This window comes from Calonectris borealis, chromosome 5 (genome assembly GCF_964195595.1).
Source record: "Calonectris borealis chromosome 5, bCalBor7.hap1.2, whole genome shotgun sequence".
Taxonomy (NCBI): domain Eukaryota; kingdom Metazoa; phylum Chordata; class Aves; order Procellariiformes; family Procellariidae; genus Calonectris; species Calonectris borealis.
The window spans coordinates 47,132,408-47,151,315 of NC_134316.1; the positions used below are offsets into that span (position 1 = coordinate 47,132,408).

The following is an 18,908-nucleotide window of genomic DNA, read 5'->3' on the forward strand; positions in this document are numbered from 1 at the left end:
CAAGGCTGAATTTTTTAAACACTATTACAATCTCAAGAACAAAGTTGTGATTTTGAACTGCACAACTGGCATTAATACTCAGCAGCTCCACACCTGTGCCTGGGAAGTTGTTTTTGGGGTGGTTGGGTATGGGTTTGGTTCCCCCCCCCAGCATGTGCCTTTTGAACAACTCCAAAGCAAATCGCTTTCTCAAGGAAGCCAAGGAGTGCCTCAGGGCGGAGGACGCAGCCATCTCGCTCCGCGGCTTTGATTAGGATTGCTGCAGTGAAAACAGGCAAATGCTTCAGGACCACACCACTCCTCAGACTCCACTAAATGGTAGGACTCCAGGAGCTGCTAACTTGTTAAGGACTATTAGACCTGATTAGATCCCCTCCGCAAACATTTGTTTGGGGGTAAACAGTCTGAAAAAAACCAGTCTGTTCAAAGGAAAATGCCTGTTATAAACCTGCGCACACTTCTAAAAGTTTAACAGGTCAAAAGCTGGCATTCAAAAGAAAGCAAGAGTAGCAGCGAGTGCACTGCGGGACGATACGGAAAAAGGAGGTTCAGATCCCAGGGCCATGACCTGTAGTCTCCCACGCTCTAATGCATACCCCAAACCACGAAATATTGACTATTTTGGTGAGGTAAGAACTCGCTCCCCCCCACCAGTCCTTCCAAAACTTCAGAAGGTCTTTGTTTCTCTATGAGAAACAACCAACCAACCCTTATTCACTGCCCCCCCAAAAAAAACCCAACCAACAAACAGAGCTTCATTTACAGAGAGAAAGGTTCTCTATCCAAATTTAGTAAATGCACAATTAACACAGTCAAAAGAAGAGAAGGCCTTAACAACATATCGCTGAGCTATTTGGGACATTTGGCTCCAAGACAACAGCAAAGCAAGCCACTGATTTAGCTGGGAAAAATCTTCCTATAATACAGGAAATATTCCCTCCCCGTTTTTTAAATCCAAGACATCTTTTCTAGGAGCAAAATTTGGATAGGTGCTATAAAGGAGTAAGGAGTGACTCTGGCTCTTCCTTAAAAGCAAGATTTATTATTTTCTAGTCTGTTACAAGTTTCCCGTGACACCCTCGGCAAGTCATTTAGATTTCACTTACATCCGTAAAATGGGAATTGGTAAACAGGACTCTGCCTCAAAAAGGTGCTACAAAGATACAATCCATTTGCAACCGTGAGATGTTCAGATAACGTGGACCACACAGCAACTCAATAAACAAGTGGCAGATAATCACTGTGACCCAAAATCGAGAGGCTACACCTGCCAGAAAAATTCTGAGCAACAGACCCATTCTGGTGGGCTAGCACATGGATCGTTCCGATGTCCGCCCAATCTGTTCACTCAGGCACGCCGCACGGTTACATTATCCACCAGTCAATCTCTGATTTATGTCTAGGAGTACCCACACAATAACACATGCTACTAGCAATGCGAATCCTCTTTCGAATGCATTTACAGTTATTGGAAGGGTGAGAAAATTACCTTACCAGTTTCAACAACTGCATCTGTTTCACCACCTCCTTGCTAAACCATAGCGTATCTGGACAAACCCTTGCCTTACTAGGCAAAATCCATCACAAGGAAAAAAAGCTCAGGGACAGTAGAACAGGAAAGGGGAAGGACGTGACAAATCTTGTCCATGCAGAGTTACCTACAAAGCTGCAAGATAAACTCAGGTGCTCTTACATTTCATAGAATCATAGAACAGTTTGGGCTGGAAGGGACCTTTAAAGGCCATCCAGTCCAACCCCCCTGCCGTGGGCAGGGACATCTTCAACTCGATCAGGTTGCTCAGAGCCCCGTCCAACCTGACCTGGAATGTTCCCAGGGATGGGGCATCCACCACCTCTCTGGGCAACCTGTGCCAGCGTTTCACCACCCCCATTGTAAAAAATTTCTTCCTTATAGCTAGTCTAAATCTCCCCTCTTTTAGCTTAAAACCATTCCCCCTGCGTCCTGTTGCAACAGGCCCTGCTAAAGTCTGTCCCTGTCTTTCTTATAAGCCCCCTTTAAGTACTGAAAGGCTGCAATAAGGTCTCCCCGGAGCCTTCTCTTCTCCAGGCTGAACAACTCCAACTCTTTCAGCCTTTCCTCACAGCAGAGTTGTTCCATCCCCTGATCATTTTTGTGGCCTCCTCTGGACCCGCTCCAACAGGTCCATGTCTGTCCTGTGCTAAGGACCCCCGAGCTGGACACAGCACTGCAGGGGGGGTCTCACCAGAGCAGAGCAGAGGGGCAGAATCCCCTCCCTCGCCCTGCCGGCCACGCTGCTGGCGATGCAGCCCGGGATGCGGTTGGCCTTCTGGGCTGCGAGCGCACATTGCCGGCTCATGACCAGCTTTTCATCCGCCAGTGCCCCCAAGTCCTTCTCGGCAGGGCTGCTCTCCATCCCTTCATCCCCCCGCCTGCATTGATACCGGGGGTTGCCCTGACCCAGGTGCAGGACCTTGCACGTGGCCTGGTTGAACCTCATGAGGTTGACACGGGCCCACTCCTCGAGCTTGTCCAGGTCCATCTGGATGGCATAATCATATTCCATTTAAAAATCAATGTTTGGTCCCGCTCCATACCTTTGCACTTCATGAGGAATCAAAGATTACAGCCGAAGATTGCAGCTTCATGTTAAAGGACAGTCTACGGATGTAATCTTGTAGGATGCTAAGGGAAATAGATCCACTACATGGCTTCTTTTGGGCTCCTTCAGCTTTAAGTGACCTAGACTGCAACACTGAAGCCCACAGGAATACAGCTCCAGCCACAGAAAGGATTTTGCAAGTCAATCTCAGGGAACAGCTGATTTGCCGGCTCTGATCTGGGTTCTGGCAAACCCTCCACAACCCCATCCTAGTGCCTGTCCTTATTTCAACAGGACGAATTTGCAGCGCAGCTCAACCATACATCTAAGTTCTCAACTTACTGAAAGTATTTTCACACTAACCTGATTTTTTTCAGTTCTCCATCCCTGACTCAGAAGAAAAGAGTTAAGTCTTAGATCAATAGCTTTCTTTTCTCAATAATTTAAATATGCTTAACAAATGTGCAGAATATGGACATGAAATGGATGCAGAGAAGTCTGGTCATTCACTGATTAGAAGACGCAAACTGACTTTTGTGGACAAACAGTCTAGTCCTTAAAAAGGTCTCATATAGAATTCCCAAATGCCAGCTATCATTAACAGCACAGTCTAAGCCTCTGAAGAAAACCAGCAGCTTACCTTCATCCTCCTGGGAGTCTAAGGAACCTTAGCAATCAGCCTCTCCTTTAGAGGTTCCTTTAACGACTGTAACCAGAAGCAGCAAGGGGCAGAAAGCCGCTGATATTTCACTCAAAGGTAGAAGACTCAGACTCGATTAATTTAAGAGAAATATTTTTTCTTAGATCAATTTTTTTGTGAAAACATATTAAGAGATTATTGTCATCTAATATTTGAAAATAAGTATTGCCTTTTTATCACCAAAACAGCATAAAAGCAAGGCTTAGGGTGTTTTTGTTTGTCCTTTCAAACACTCCGTATCTGGGGTCTGCACCTCTGCCTGGGGGGCAGACGCATGGGAGCCCTTCTCCCATCCAGGAGTACTTTGGCGTTATACGATTTCCAGAGCTGACGGTGTGTGGTGGATTCCTCTGTGCTGCACCCAACAGAGCTGTATGGAGATCCTGGTTCTGCTTTCCCCGAGCTCAGGCCTTCTGCTGCCCCGTGCTTCTGTGTGCTGTAAACACACCCTATGCCTCCTCCTTTAACTTGAAGGAGGAGGAGGGGTGAAACCAAAAAGGCAAGCTCAGACTCCTCATCTACCACAACGTGAACAAAAGTCTTCTTAAAACAGGTTAGCAGCGACCATCTGAGGATGCACTTGGCTTCTTGGAAACAGGCAACTCCCGTTATTTAAACCTCAAATACACAGCAAGGGCCCGGAATGTTTTGCCTTTAAGAGGAGTGTTTTGTCTTTGCCTATGCAATGATGAAGCTTCAACCCCCAGCCTTTTTTCCCTCCTCTTTTAAAAGCAGGGGGAACAAAACACGAAGTAAAGGCAGAGTGGCATTCTCATACGATCAGAACTGGAGTGCGCACCCCAATTTCGCAATCCCACCTTTTAAAGAAGGAAGCCCCTGAAGGCTCCCCTCGGCAGCACACCGCGCGTCAGCAGGCGGGTGCTGAGCTGCCCGGAATAACCAGAGCCAGGGTGGCTGGTGGTGCAGAGACCAACCACAGAGAACAAATGCCCTCGCTAAGCGCACACCCAGCTCGTCTGAGATCCCCTCCTGGCTTTCTTCTTGCATCTCCTCACTCTCCAAGGAGAATTAAGAGAGGATGAAGAGAGGACCACTTTCCTCTCCTCTCCATAAAACGGGAGGAGAGAAGAAACTGGGAGAGAGAGGCCTGTTACTGAAACCATGTGTTACCCCTGCCTTTGCTGAGCTCACCGCAATCAAACCAGCAGGAGAGCGTTTCATCCTGTTCCAAGAAGCTCCTCTTGCCCTAAGCATTATTTTTCCTACCCTGCCCGACAATAATGGCCCAGGCACAAACATACCAGCAGTGTTCAGCTATATTTTCCTTGGCTGCTTAAGGTGCTTTTCTAATAATATTCCTCAGAGAAAGCAGGGGGTTAGGAGCCATACAGCCTTGTATAGCCTTGACCCTGCCAAAATACACCAGCAGCGCTTCAGGGTCAGTCGCTCTCCTCCTGTGACTGACACGCTGATTATTTTGCCAAGGTCTCCAGAGATTCTTTGCTCCACTCCTTGAAGAGCACGTCCAGGGGAGACGCAAACCTGCAGAACCAGCGAGGAAAGACAGCAAGGCCACTGAGGGAGACACAAGGACACCTGGATGGGAACTTAGTTTCTCATCCCACCACATTTTTTGAGACTTAAAATATTTTTCATTTCATATAGGGATGAAGGTTTGGAACCCACCTTGGAATCCTTCATGCAAAAACCCATGTGCATGCAGTCCTGCGGTTAGGACATGCATTTCTGGCATGTAAGAAACCTGCTTTCAGGACCCTGTTTTGGATTTGTGACAGCATAGGTGAAAAACCCAAACCACTTGGCTCCTAACCAGCATCTCTGTTTTGACTAAGAAGATCTATGCCAAATGCAAGAAATTCAACCAAGGAGAACTGAGTGGAGACCAACCCTTTCCCACAAAGCAGTACTGGTTTCAATAAATCAGCATTTTCTGCAGGCCAATTGTTTCCTTGAAAAACTCCCAGCCAGTCCTAGCCTCAAGCGGTAACTAGTGTGGTTTCTGCTGAAGACATAAGCCTGGAAGCAACCCACCCAGCAGAGGTCCTGCCTAGGAACAGCTCGCCTCCCCTAAGCGGAGCCAAGCCGACATTGTGCAGAAGAAACAAATAAGGTTTCCTGAAGTTTGCCCTGACACCTCAGGATCCTCTCTTCTTCTCCTAAACCAGCTGCTTGTGCTGTTACACAGAGGAGAGGAGGTGCGGTGGGAGAACCTCACACAGCCCATTCCTGTTTACTTTATTCGTTCCTTTTGTGATCCGAGACAGTAAAAATGTTGCTGATGTCCAAAAGAGCGTGTGCCTGTACGTACGCGTGTGGTAAAAGTTTTAGAGCCTGGCCTGTACATTATGTTGACAACTTTACGCGCTGGGGCAGACAGCGTCTTTTTCTTCTGTGGCTCTAAGGAGAGGTTAACCTGTCTGCAACGGGAATTAAAAGAAAACATACAGTAATATCACAAATGTATCTCACAGTTTGTCTTGCTGATTTAAGACACCTCCTATGAACTGGCTTGAAAGCATCTCCAAAAGTACAGCCTTCTGAAACTATGTTCTCCAGAAAGAATGCCTTTCCGCTTCTAAACACGGGATTTTATGTGCAGTACAGGATTATCCTATATAGGTCACTGACACTCCACGGAAACCTGCGTAAGAAGGGCTATTTAGATAAATAGCTCTATTTCCACACTAAATTTTTTGGCTTCTCTTTCTTTATTGCTAAGAATATTTCAATTGAAACATCTTTGTGCCTTTGAGGATCTCTGCTCCTGCTGCCACTTCCCCACCTGGAGCTATAATCCTACGCTTGTCACAAACCCAGCCACTGCCGCAGAAGTTATTACAGCTACAATCTGCAGATTATAGCAACTTTTAATAGGGGATAAGCAGCAGGAAAAGGTGAGTTTAAGCAGCAAAGAACCTGATGGTTCAAAGAGCCCTATTATTAATATTTATTATTTTTAAGCATTCATTGAGTGCTGTAGAAGATAAAAGAGTGAACTGAATGCAGGAGGGAAGGAACCGAGTTGACATAAGACAAGCCAACGGGAGAGCACACAGAACAAGCATAGCGTCTGGGAGGAGGGGAGCCGAAGAAGAGGTGTAGCAGCAGGGGGAAAAAGCCACACCTTTTATCAACAAGATGTTCCTAATAGTAAGAAGTATGAAGAGAATTAAAGAATTCCTCAGTGTCTGATCAGAACTGTTCCCCATAGGGGATCTTCTGAGCATTATTACAAGGCATTGGCATATCTTTAAAGAACGGAGCTTTGATCATAAAAAGCAAGTGTGTGGAGGGGGGAACTGGAAAAACAACAAAAGGAAATGCAACGGCATCACCCTGTGGTATGAGGGCAAAATCCAGCCCTGGACAGACTCCAAGTAAATCCATTTAGGCCTTCTGTAAAAGGTTAGAACGAGGCATACTTCTCACTCAGGTTCCGCAATCGTAGGCAAATTCCTCTTCTTTCCCACAAACCCTTTGCCCCTGTTGCCCCAGAAGGACCCCAGTTACTACTTCTCTTCCCTAACAAAGATGCAAGCTTGTGGCTTACACCATTTTAAACCTTCACGCTTTCAAACAACAACCCACGACGCTTCACAGTTGCAGTGCACTTTACCGAGATTAGCTAACGAGAATGTTCATCACACCCACATGCTGGGGGTACCGTCCTCATTTTCACAGCTGGCGAAACAGATGCTCAGAAAAGCAACGCAACTTGCCCAGAGCCAGAGAGGCTCTAAGCAGGCTGACGTTAGCGATGCTGGCATCTGCACCTCTCCGTTGTGAGCAGTAACATCAGTGAGTGCTGGTTTGGGCTGGGATAGAGTTCATTTTCTTCACAGTAGCTCGTACGGGGCGATGTTTTGGATTTGTGCTGAAACCAGCTTGATAACCCAGGGATGTTTCGTTCCTGCTGAGCAGGGCTTACACACAGTCAAGGCTTTTTCTGCTCCTCACCCCACCCCACCAGCGAGCAGGCTGGGGGGGCACAGGGAGTTGGGAGGGGACACAGCTGGGACAGCTGACCCCAACTGACCCAAGGGATATTCCATACCATATGACGTCATGCACAGCATATAGAGCTGGGGGAAGAAGGAGGAAGGGGGGACGTTCGGAGTGATGGCGTTTGTCTGTCCAAGTCACCGTTACGCGTGATGGAGCCCTGCTGTCCTGGGGATGGCTGAACACCTGCCTGTGATGGGAAGGAGTGAATTAATTCCTTGGTTGGCTTTGCTTGTGTGCGCGGCTTTTGCTTTCCCTATTAAACTGTCTTTATCCCAACCCACGAGTTTTCTCACTTTTACCCTTCCCATTCTCTCCCCCGTCCCATTGCAGGGGGAGTGAGCTGTGGGCTGTTGAGTTGTGTGAGTTGCCAGCTGGGGTTAAACCATGACAGAGGGAGAGTCCAACCCCCCTCCCAACGCCCTCTGCTCCCCAAGGCTAGTGCAGAGCTTCAAAGCTGTTCCCAAAGTGCATCACGTTACAGAAATACTACAAGAAATCCACTACAAACTGAAACTTGGAACTATCTGCAGCGGCATTAACAAAGAAAATTAATGTTTTTAAACTAAACTGATTCTTCTCCTGCCAAGCCCTTCCCACTGCAGTATCAAAATATGAACACACAAAATGCAAAGCATGAAACCTCCTGCTCCTTTCAGCTGGGGCAGGGGGAGGAGGGGGGGGACAAAACAAAACAAAAAACCACTCGTAATCCAGCCAGCCTCTGGGAAGCCCTATTCTTTCTTAATCTCATCAGACTGTTGTTCCTGACTGATGTTTCCCTTCACATTTAAAAGGGAATCAGTTTTTATTTGGCAAAGCGTCACTGTACGCTGAAATCCTTATCAGTTTGGAAGGTCTTTTTTCAGACTGCGAAACCAGTCATTCATCACATCAGCAAGGTATTACATTGTCAATTCTCAGGCTGCCAAAGCAAAACGTAGGTCAAAGAGATCTATCGGTGCTTCCAGCCTTGTGCCTTGAGCATTTCCAGAACTAGCTCTCAGCTTTTCCTGTATCTTATTCTGAAAAACCGCTTGGTGCAACTCTGGAAGATCCCTGTTACACGTCTGTGCTTCAGCCGTATTCCCATCGGAAGCAAAAGCTTTGCTGATCAACACAAAATAAGCACCTCATTCTAAGCAGCTCTGAGAATCCCCTCTGACATTAAGAGGAACAAAGGGTAGTCAGCAATTCAAAAATACATCAGATCCAAAGTCCACCCCTCTTAAGAACATTTTGAGACATTCGATCCTTTATTCTCAGTTATTCCTCACACATGTCCTTTGTGGATCCACCACATTATCATCATTATTAAGTCCCACCAATTATTATCAGCCAAGACTGACATCAAAAAGCACGCTGTTTTCAAATGGTTACAGAAATAAGTACATTGACAACAGTGACTTCCATTCCAAAATCCACTGAATGTCCATACCGCTATCTCATTTACCCTGGCAGCAGGTTTTGAGAAGTTCATAGGAAAGGTATACACAGGTCCCAGAGACTTCCATGAGAAACAGGTTCTCAGCCGGTCTCAGAAACCAGCCCAGTATAGGCAGAAGCTCTCTCTGTTCAAGAAGATTTGGTTCTCTCCGCTCCCCAAGAAAGTGAGCTGTGCCATCAAGTGAGCCAAGAACAAACCCTGTCGTTGCTTTCCCAGCATAGCGTGTTCCAGTTCAGTGCCCTGTGAGGTCCATGTCTCAAGAACAGGCAAACTGCCAGTCAGTTCATTTAGACCAGTTCTCCTGAAGAAGTGTAGACACCATCATTTAGTGCAATCTTTATTACTCTCAAACTCCCTCCTCATAGACTGTCATACACTGAGCTTTTCATAAGGAGTAAATATAGTAACTGTTTCCATAATAACGTTAAAAATACCCCAACAGATTAAATTCAACAGATGAAACAGGGCCATAAATACGTATGTCTAGCAACATGACCAAAATCACCCTTCTTCAAACTGGGCATTGGGCCATGAAAAAAAGCTGCTAGCATTACAATTTCAGTGCTGAGCCTTATGAGAGGCACAGAGCTGCAGAAACAGTCAGCACTGCAATCACGCACCATATATACCCCCCGAGCTGCAGCCAGGGCTTCTAAGCTCCTGAGCTCCGGCCAGGCTGTGCCACTGACCCACAGTCAACAAGTCACCATATGGTCCCATACCCCGTTCCGCTCATCTGTCTTCCTGGCTTTCCAGACATCTGGGATGGCATAAAATGTATTTAAAGCTGTTTATGACTCAAGTGAGAAGTCTGAAAGGATAAAAGAGCTATTATTATCCCTGCTGTACTACATGACTTTTCACATTAGCAGCTTGGTTCAGCTCCACTTCCCCAGGATCGACCACCACCGTAAGATTTTGTCCTGACACTAACATCACAGACATCAGGACTGAAGAGGATACTGGTCCTACTGCTTCCAGAAGACTAACTAGGCCAGACTCAGATCACACTAGGCACCACACGGACGCTCCAGGGAAGTCCCTGCATGGCTATGCACCACTAGATGAGCGAGACAGAAGGGCGAGAATAGAGATGAACTAACCAGTCAATCAACAGCTGAGCAAACTCGGACCAAAGCCCTAATGCACAAAATCATGCAGCCCCTTTAATAATCACAGAAGCAAGTAATATCAAGCAGATGGACGAGATTCAGTTTCAGCAGTTTATTTCACCAAAAGCATCCTCTGTTTCTTCCTGAAGTGATACACTGGTCTAAAAAACCTGAACTTCATTTGGGTTTAAGAACTGACTGTTCTACACAGTGACCTTTCAATTTATTTCTCAAGTAGCTGGAAATTTCCATTTTAGACCAGGCCTATTTAGTAAATATATAGCAAAGGTAACATCCTGATGGCCAAAAAAAGCCCCAAAGGACAAGAACCCCCAGACACTTACCAAACATTGGAATCCTTGTTGGAGAGACTACACAGACAGGAGGGACCCTGTGCAGAAACAAGACCCGTACTAAAAACCTGTGATAGTCAAAAAACCCACTTCCGTCACCTCTAAGGACAATGACAAGATACTGGGTTTGGTTTTCTTTTAACTGAATTTGGTGCGGGTAAATTGGCACCACAGGAATACTCTCAATTGTCCTGTAATATCCACCAAACATGAAGCATTCACATTAGGCATGTGGTCATCCAAAGCTTCCTGTATCAAAGACACCGGCAGAAGCAATTTGGATCCAAAAAAAAAATCACACATATACAACTCACCAGGATAGTGAGCCTCTCTGCCTCTAGCTCTGAGGCACACCAAGGACCTCCAGCACGGCTCCACTGCCCTGGAAGAGTACACACTGCTTCTCACAAACTTTGGGAAAATGGAAATCCTTCAAGCCCATTGCTAGAGAACAGAAGGTGGCAGAGGTGTAGAAGCAAATCCCGCTTGGGGTCAATTTATAAGAGTAAAACATCTTTATCATTTGTTTCTTTAAATCTTATCTGTACAAAAACAAATAAAAACATGCTGACAAACTAGTTTAGCAGCTGGCGTGGTTAACAAAAAAAGATCAGTGCACCGCCTTCCTATAGCCACTTCTTTCAGTCTCAGACAATTTATACTAAGTTAGCCCATGACAGATCTTTACCAATGCAGAAGTGATAAACAGCAAAGCAGTTGCTAAATGCTCCAAGGCGAGAGGCTGGAGAGGGGAAAAAAAAAAGGAAAAAAAAAGTCCCATCAACTATTTGGTGGGCACTGAATTCACCCTAATCCTCTGGAACTAAGGGATAGGATAATTCATTCACCATTTTGGAAACTCAAGACTGCAAGAGCAGTGAAAAGAAGGTAAGAAATGTTGGTGTAGGGGAAGGAACGGACACAAGAGAAATGCTGAACTGTGCAGTCACAAGCAATGGCAGGACCAAATGCAACTCGGCTGTCATATCAATTACCAATGAAACAGCAGCGACCATCAGAAAGCAAAGGTCTGGACATCTGGAACGTATCCTCATACGAAATACCATTAAAGTCCAGCAGTCTTCCCAGTGCTGAGAAGTGATGGGAAGGGAGGGAATGGACAACACAAAATATTTAAGGAAGTTTTAGAAGGAATAAGCATCATGAGAAAGAATGGAGTTGTCTGGACTGTTTTTTCCTATACAATCTTTTTCTTCCTTCATTTGCTACTTTCAATTAAGATTAGCAATCATTTCCAAGAAAAAAATAAATAAAGAGAACTCCTAAGAAATAGCTTAAAAGGGAATGAGCAATTTCAGATCCCAAACAGCTCTTTCCTATGCATCTTGGGGGAGAAATACACAGGCTTTGCCCTCTCATGCAAATACATTACTTGGGTTTGAGTCACTATTTTAAAGTGAAAACTAAAGACCACCACTTCCCAAAGCAACTTACTTTCCAACCCTCAAACTGTACTACATGCCATTTTTTTTCTCAAAAAACAAGAAAAATGGATCAAAAAATCTTTCCCTCACATTTTATTGATGTCAGTTTAAGTTAAACAAACAAACAAACAATCATACTAACATTAGTCAAAAACTCTTGAAAAAGCAAAAGTAGGGATTGTCTTGCAATAATACCCCCAAACAAGGACTGCTTCAGCAGCCTCACGGGATGAGCAAGGAGTATAGATATTCATCTGTTTTAACTATAACGCCCAAGCAGACCTTGGACCTACTACCACCTCGTGCAATGACTCATCTGCAAGATGTCAAGAACTCTGCCCTACCTCACAAAACTCTCCGAATACAACTTGGACCACCACCTTCTTATTTCTATACCTTAAGCCTCAATTTTGTAGCATGGGAACTTCTCTTTTCAAGCCCTTCCTCATCTAAGACCCATGGCCCTATAAATCCAGTAGCTTCTGTTCCCAGAGCAGTTGTGTCTGTTTTCCCGCAGCCTGGTGAGAACAGACAGGACTCGAGATAATTAAATAAAAACACAGGAACAGCATTATTTATTTTAAAGGAAAATGTGTCTTCTAGGAAGAAAGTCCTTTATTTGGGCAAATCTGTAAGCTGTTTATCAGCTTAAACTCATTATCTGCCCATATGGTCTTAGCACTGTGGTTTAAAAAAAAATGGGCATGCACTGGTTGATGAAATGTCATCTGCCCTTATGCCAGAAACTAGTATTTTTGCATTGACGTCAAATTAGGATCCTTGCCACAAGTGAAGGGCTACCATAAGGATAGTCATAATATTTTAATTATGAAGGAATCTTACAGAAGACAGCAAGGAAAGCAGGGGCAAAGCAAGAAAACCCATTCACAAAAATATGAAGTCTCTTAATTCATTTTTTGCCTCCTCTGCTCTAGTTCTTTTTGTTTGGGGAGGTGGGGTGGGAAGGGAGCAACCTAATTTAAAAAGAAAAAAACAAAGGCAAGAGAAGGAGATGCTAGAGCCAATAAACACACATCAAAGCACGAGATGGCTCCAATTCAACTGCCTACAGTATTCAACCTGGGATAGATTAAGGCAAGATAAAAGGTGCTAGGAGGGAAAATACTACCCCTACAGCAGTGCAGACCCTCTCTCTCACTTGCTCAGCCCTAATGCTGAGAGGACACCAAGATCCCGGGCAGCTCTGCTGCACTGAAAGCCGCAAGCACACACGACAGACCCAGTTTTAAGAAACCCAAATTTGCCCACCGTCGTCTGCTGTCAGGGACTAGCTCCACGCAGTGAGGTGGTTTGAAACCCTTCCTGCTCCCCCGTCGAGCCGCTGCAGCGGAGCAGGAGCTGGGTTTATTGATTCTGTGAGTCACAATTAGCCATGGGATGCAGGACCAAAGGTTTAGCACAGGACATTAAACCTAACTGTCTGAGCCGTCAACTTGGTTATTCCAAGAAGAGAGAAACAAATTGAAGTCACAGTAACAGATGTTACTCATGTTTTATGAACTGCTGTGTTATTGCTGGTTACAGATACAGTTTCTGCCTTTTAAAACAGACCTGCAGTGCTGCGTGTATGAAATTATTTGGATTAAACAACACACAGGCAACTTGGCAAAGGACTTAAGGATAGCACAGCATTTTCATATGCACACAACGATTCCCGTTTCCCTTTCGCCCAGCCCCACCCTGAGAAGTATAATACATGTTAAAGCAGCCAAAAATGAGATCACGCCAGGATAGAGTCATTCGTTGCCATCAGCTGAGGCGAGGATGCAAACACTCAGACCCACTCCTCTTTTGTGAAAAACACACGCAGCCTCTTCTCAGTTTCCACCGTGGGGAAATTAAGTTGCTGGGATCCGTTCTAAGTTTTAAGCGAGCCTGGAAATGGAAGACTAGTGTTCTTCGCAGGATGCCTTATCCTTACGCCCCAGAGGGAACAAAGGGATTTCCCCGTAATTTACAAAGGAAATCTGAAATACTTACGTATGAGCGAGAGCCACCCCAAGTTCATTTTGCTCCTCGTACCTACATGGCAGGCGTGGGGGCGGCCGCCGCTACAAAGGCTCTGCTAGAACAGCCGCGCTGACACCGCACAGCAAGAAAGCCCTCTCGTGGAAACTGCCAGCATCACCCACCCGAGCCCTCCTGCCCCGGGCACCCCGGCTCCCACCGCGCCCGTTATCCTCTGGGCTGCAGACTGATGGTTCACCTCCATCGGTCCCTTTCCCAAGGAATAACGACCTGTTCACCTGCACCTCTCACGGGTTTAAACACACAGCAGCTTGAGTAGCCAAGCAATTTGTGGGAAAGGTCTGCTTTGCAGAAAGGGTGGGACAATGAGTAGAAATTTTATCTTGATTTTGCTGGCAGTCGGCAATACCTCAGAAAAGTTAAAGCTCTTCCTTTCTTCTTCTCACCCCGCTACGCTTAAATTCATGGCAACTGTACTGCATGGTATTTTAGTTTACGCCAACAAAAGCTGTACCTCGGCCACAACAAATACAGAAATGTTAACTGCCTTCCAGGGAGGGTCAAACATTTGAATCATTTTAACGTACTATACAAATATTTCAGTGAAAGCAGATGATAAAGAAGCGCATCTGTACATTATGCTACACAGTCAAATTTGAAAGATTCCCCCCAAATTATGAAAAAGACAAAGAACGCACCCATTTCTCCCAATGACATCCCTTCATTTGCTCTCAGTTTGTATACTTTTGAAATAGAACAACTGCCGCTCCGTACAAAAGCGCCAAATACCAAAATAATCATTTTACTGGTAGAATCCATCAAACACTTGGATACATCCTGTTGCATTAAGACAACTCTTTAATAACTCCACGCACTTTTTACCCACTAGTAAAAATCCAGGGCAAGCCTGTGCTCACAATTTGCATATACCCAGCCAGGCACACAGCCATCTCCAGCACACTTCTGTCCAAGTAGCTTTGGTAGCCACCAGCTATTCAGTGAAATACATGCCTAGAGTCTATTAATTGTGTTCAAATTTTCTCTTATTATAGAAATACAAGTAGTAATCAGGCTGAACTTACTAATTGCTGAGAGAAGTGCTAGAGAAAAAAAGAAATTACAGTTACCAAACAGACTTCACAGAAAACCACCCAAGTACAATGCATCTGAACACGCTGCCTCCCTGCTCACTCCAACATTTAAATACAAAAGTTATGATAAAACTTTAACTTGTACAGCCGTACCGTTTATAAAACCCACACATCTCAGTGGGCTGGGACCTCACGAACATGTTGTTGCAGCTATAAATCTCTACTAGAAAGCAGGGACTGACCCAGGGTGGCGGGACTGCAGTTTGCCCATCAGCAAAGTGTGAAAGAGAAAATTCCTACCGGACTGAAGTCAGAAACGAGGGTAACTCTCCCACCTTCCTCATCCAAACTTCAGAGGGGGCGGCACACCCCAAAACGCTACAAACGCACGGCAGAGCGCCCCGGGCACAGCCTCCAGACAGCCGGCGGTTCCTCCGCTTGCCTTCACAGTAAGAGGGCTCCCGGAGCGGGGTGGGTTGGGGCGGGGGGCAATAAAATACAGAAATATTGAGGGCAGGCTCCGAGACTCCCGAGACGCCCCCGGGTACCGACCACGAGAGGCTCCCCGGGGCCCGAGGTGTTACCAGCGGGGCGAGTTCAGCCGGCTCGGGCTGCCAGGCAGCCTCCCCGCCAGCTCCCTTGCCGGCCTTACCGTCAGGCGGGCCGGCATTTCAGCCCCGAGAAACTTGCACGCCCAGCAGCACCCCGGGGAGCCACGGCGCGCCCGCACCCCCCCGGGGAAACAAGGCGGCGGCGGGGGGGAGGCGAGCCCCCTCCCGTGGGTGCCCCCAGGGCATCCCCGCGCGTCCCGGGGCAGCGGGAGGGCGGCGTGGTGCCGAGCCGGAGCCGGCACCCCTGGCAGGGGGGACGGGACCCTCGGCAGGGCTGGCCGGGGAGAGGCTGCCGCGCACCGAGAAGCGAAGCCCGACTCTTTACCTGCCGGCGGCTGCAGCGGGCTCCCGCGGCGGCGGCTCCCCGGGGACAGATCGAGCGGGGGGCGGGCGGGCGGGCGGCTCCCGGCGGCGCTGAGCTCCCACTGCCGTGCGCGCCCCGTGCCCGGCAGCCGCGGAGCGCCGGAGCCGCCAGCGCAGCCGGCTCCACCTCCCGGCCGTGCCCCCTTCTCCGCCCCCGCCCGGCCCGGCCCGGCCCGGCCCGGCGCAGCCCCGCCCGCCCGCTGGCCTGGGCGCGGCCCTGCCCCGCCGCCCCCCGCTCTTCCCCGCATCGGGAAACTTCCCGGGTGCCCGCGGCCGGACTCGCCACAGGCAGCCTGGGAGCTCGTCGCTTCCATAGCGTGCCCCGGCGGCGGCTCGGCCCTTTGGGGGCGCGGGAGCGGCAGCCCGGGGAGGGTGGCCCGGGGGCAGCCAGCCTGGGACCCTCCCCCGCCGGGGGGTGAGTCCTGAGGCCGCCGGGCTCGCAGGAGGCACCGACGGCCGGAGAGCCGCCCTGTCCGCCGTCTCCAGGAGGTGACACCTGATGCGCTTCTGGTGCACCGGGGGTGATCCCTGGGATGGAAGAGAAAGAGACCGGGAAGGCGGGAGGTCACTTGTTGGCCGGTATCTTAGTGAGCGCTGCCTGAATGCATTCGGGGATCTGTTAGAGAAACGTCAGATGATGACACTGCGGGATTGGAAACCCTTTCAAAAATGCATGCCGAACCAAATGAAGAGCCCATGTTTGTGACACGGGAAAAGCCAACCCTCCTAAGCCTGGTTTCCTAACGAAATACGCCTTGTGCAGTTGTGCTCTGTGTGCGTGCCAATAACTTCTGAGCCAGTTAAACAATTTAAATTAAGTTTGACAACTACAAATTTCAGAAAAATAGACAACTGCATAGAAGAGGTCCTCTCTTTTACTCCTCTTGCACATAGGACGACTGTACCCTGAGTCCAACAGCATCCAACAGTCACCAGGGAATCCACAGGAGGGTTCTACTCAACTATTCCCTGAGGAAATCACACTTCACTGGTCCTGATGCTCACAAAAGTACTTGCTGGATCGGAGGGAAAGAAATTGAGGGAGGAAAAAGTGTGCAGAAGTAATGCTGTTACTCTCAGTAACAATCAATAGCTCAGGAGCAAGGGCGTTAGTAAATTGGACATTGCACTCACATACAACAACAGAGATAGCACTAATTAATTTGCAATCCTGCAAGTGGTCCTGTGCAAACAGGTCCTTGTGCTGATAAGAAGTCCTGTTTATTTCATGATGGTCTACAAGATGGGGGGATGCAGATCTGGACCCTCAGAGCTTATTAGGACAAGAGACAACAAAAACGTCTAACAGGGCAGTGCAAAGGAAAAAAGATGCGCCAGCATCTCTGTATACATATCTCTGCTAACGCCTCATATATCTGGTAATGAACAGTTACAAGGCTCCCCAGGTGCAGATATTTGTTGGCATTGGCTTTCTTTTTTTCCTATTGTGATATAAAAATAGGGAGATACACATTGAATTTAACAGTTATGGTCCCAAATCCATAATAGCAAAACTAGATTACACAACCAGATCGTATTTGTAACGTACGTTTTGTTATAGTCCATTGCTTAAGACAGGCAATCATTTCAAGCTCTGATATTTTCTTGTAATGTTTGGGCCCATGTTTTTCCATTTCTGTTTCACTATTCATTTATTTGTGTCACAGCATGATCCTACCTCTCCTTGGTCTTTGTGGCAGAGTAGGGGATTTCCATTTCTTTATTAGACGCAGTTTGACACGAGGTAATAGCCTTGTTCCTCATTTGATTCCGTTGCAAAGGACTCAGAGTGCTATTTTCCAGGAGGCTGGCTTGTCATATGCCTTGAGCAGCAGATCATGGTTCTTTCAGGCAGAGATTACGTTCGTGCTCTGCAGACCTGTCAAAGTGGGCTCCGTTGGTCCTCCCTCTGCACTCCCCCATATCAATCTCACACATTTACCCCTACACTGTCACAGGACTATTTCAGGACCCCCCACGCCAGGCAATTTTGCTGTGTACCTGCTGAATAAACCATAAAAATGTGTGTCTATCTGTCTAGCTGTCCGACTCCTACCCCTGTTTTGTGGCCTAATGCCCGGATCTCATGCAGAGGGTTTCTAGGAAACTGAGTGGGCTTAGTCCTGCCCAAAACACCACAGTTATAAACAGCTCCAGATTCTATAGAGAAGATCCCTTCCTCATCAGAGACACTCTTGGCATTTTTCCAACAACTGCCCCGCCCCCCCCCCCGTGACATAATTATTCTGATATTTTGGAAGAAAGTGCAGGGCAATGTATCCTAAGACTTGTATGTATTTTCTGTTTTCCATCCTGATGCTATGAAACTGTTTTGTAAATGAACAAAAGTCAACTATATGTGACCCCAGCTTTCAAATCTTCCACATGCTCGCATAGACACAATAGTGCTCTCACATGCTCAACTGTGCAATTTAAGGGGCCACTATTGAAAATGAGCTTCCCGAGTTTATAGTGCTTTCACTGTCATGAAGGACCTGCTTTGTGAATCCCAGCCAGCACTGAATTGAGTTTTGCGTTTAAAGCTGGGGTTTACATTCTTTGTGATGTGTAAAGGATATAGTATATCCTCTGTGAGCTTAAAGCCTAATAGCAACCTTGGATAAAACCAACTTTACCATAGATAAACTTGCGAGAGGGCCGTTTTACTTGTTTTCTGATAAATACATCACTGAAATGAAATCAGAGCAAGGAAATAGTTCCATGGTTTAGCCCAAAACGCTAAAGCCACTTTCTCCTGTTTCAGAAGTGCCTAGAGCTGCAGCCCTCCCACTGTCTGAAGGTCTGTCCTTGAATATTACATCATATGTATCGCAATCCGAATAGTCCCTCCATTGGACTTCTGATAGGCTTGAGCTTTCAGAAGCAGGAACTGCAATGCTGGGAAGCCATGAACAAATCGGGGCAGGTTCCTCACCGGTGTAACTGCATGGATTTTGAGAGAATGGAATTTCATGCAGCTAACCCATTACTTCTGAACCCTTTTTCCTGTCTGTGCTTCACATCTTAGTTCTCAACTTCACAGTTTCCCTGCTGCTTCCTTCCCTGGCCTCCCCACCTTTCCTCCCACTTCCTTTGCCTTCAGACCACTCCCTTTCTTTTCCTATTATTATTTTCTCGCAGTAGTTCTACTAACATCTTTCCCAATTTGCTGTGAAGGCGGATAAAGCAGGAATCCAACCACGATCCAGCTTGGCTGTGGTTCCTAGAGCT

The 18,908-nt window shown here is 47.1% G+C and overlaps 1 protein-coding gene across 7 annotated transcripts in view; it reads right to left on the reverse strand.

Annotated features, from left to right (window-relative positions):
• The window catches only part of TSPAN18 (tetraspanin 18), a 135,470-nt gene that overhangs the window by 109,618 nt on the left and 6,944 nt on the right, over window positions 1-18,908 (reverse strand). For 6 of the 7 annotated variants that reach the window (XR_012673978.1, XM_075152347.1, XM_075152344.1 and 3 more), the window contains exon 1: window positions 15,640-15,815. The exons of the other annotated variant lie outside the window; for it this stretch is intronic. The gene's annotated coding sequence lies outside the window, so the exon portion shown is untranslated. Of the gene's footprint in view, window positions 1-15,639; window positions 15,816-18,908 lie in introns of those variants that run through there. 7 annotated transcript variants of the gene reach the window in all.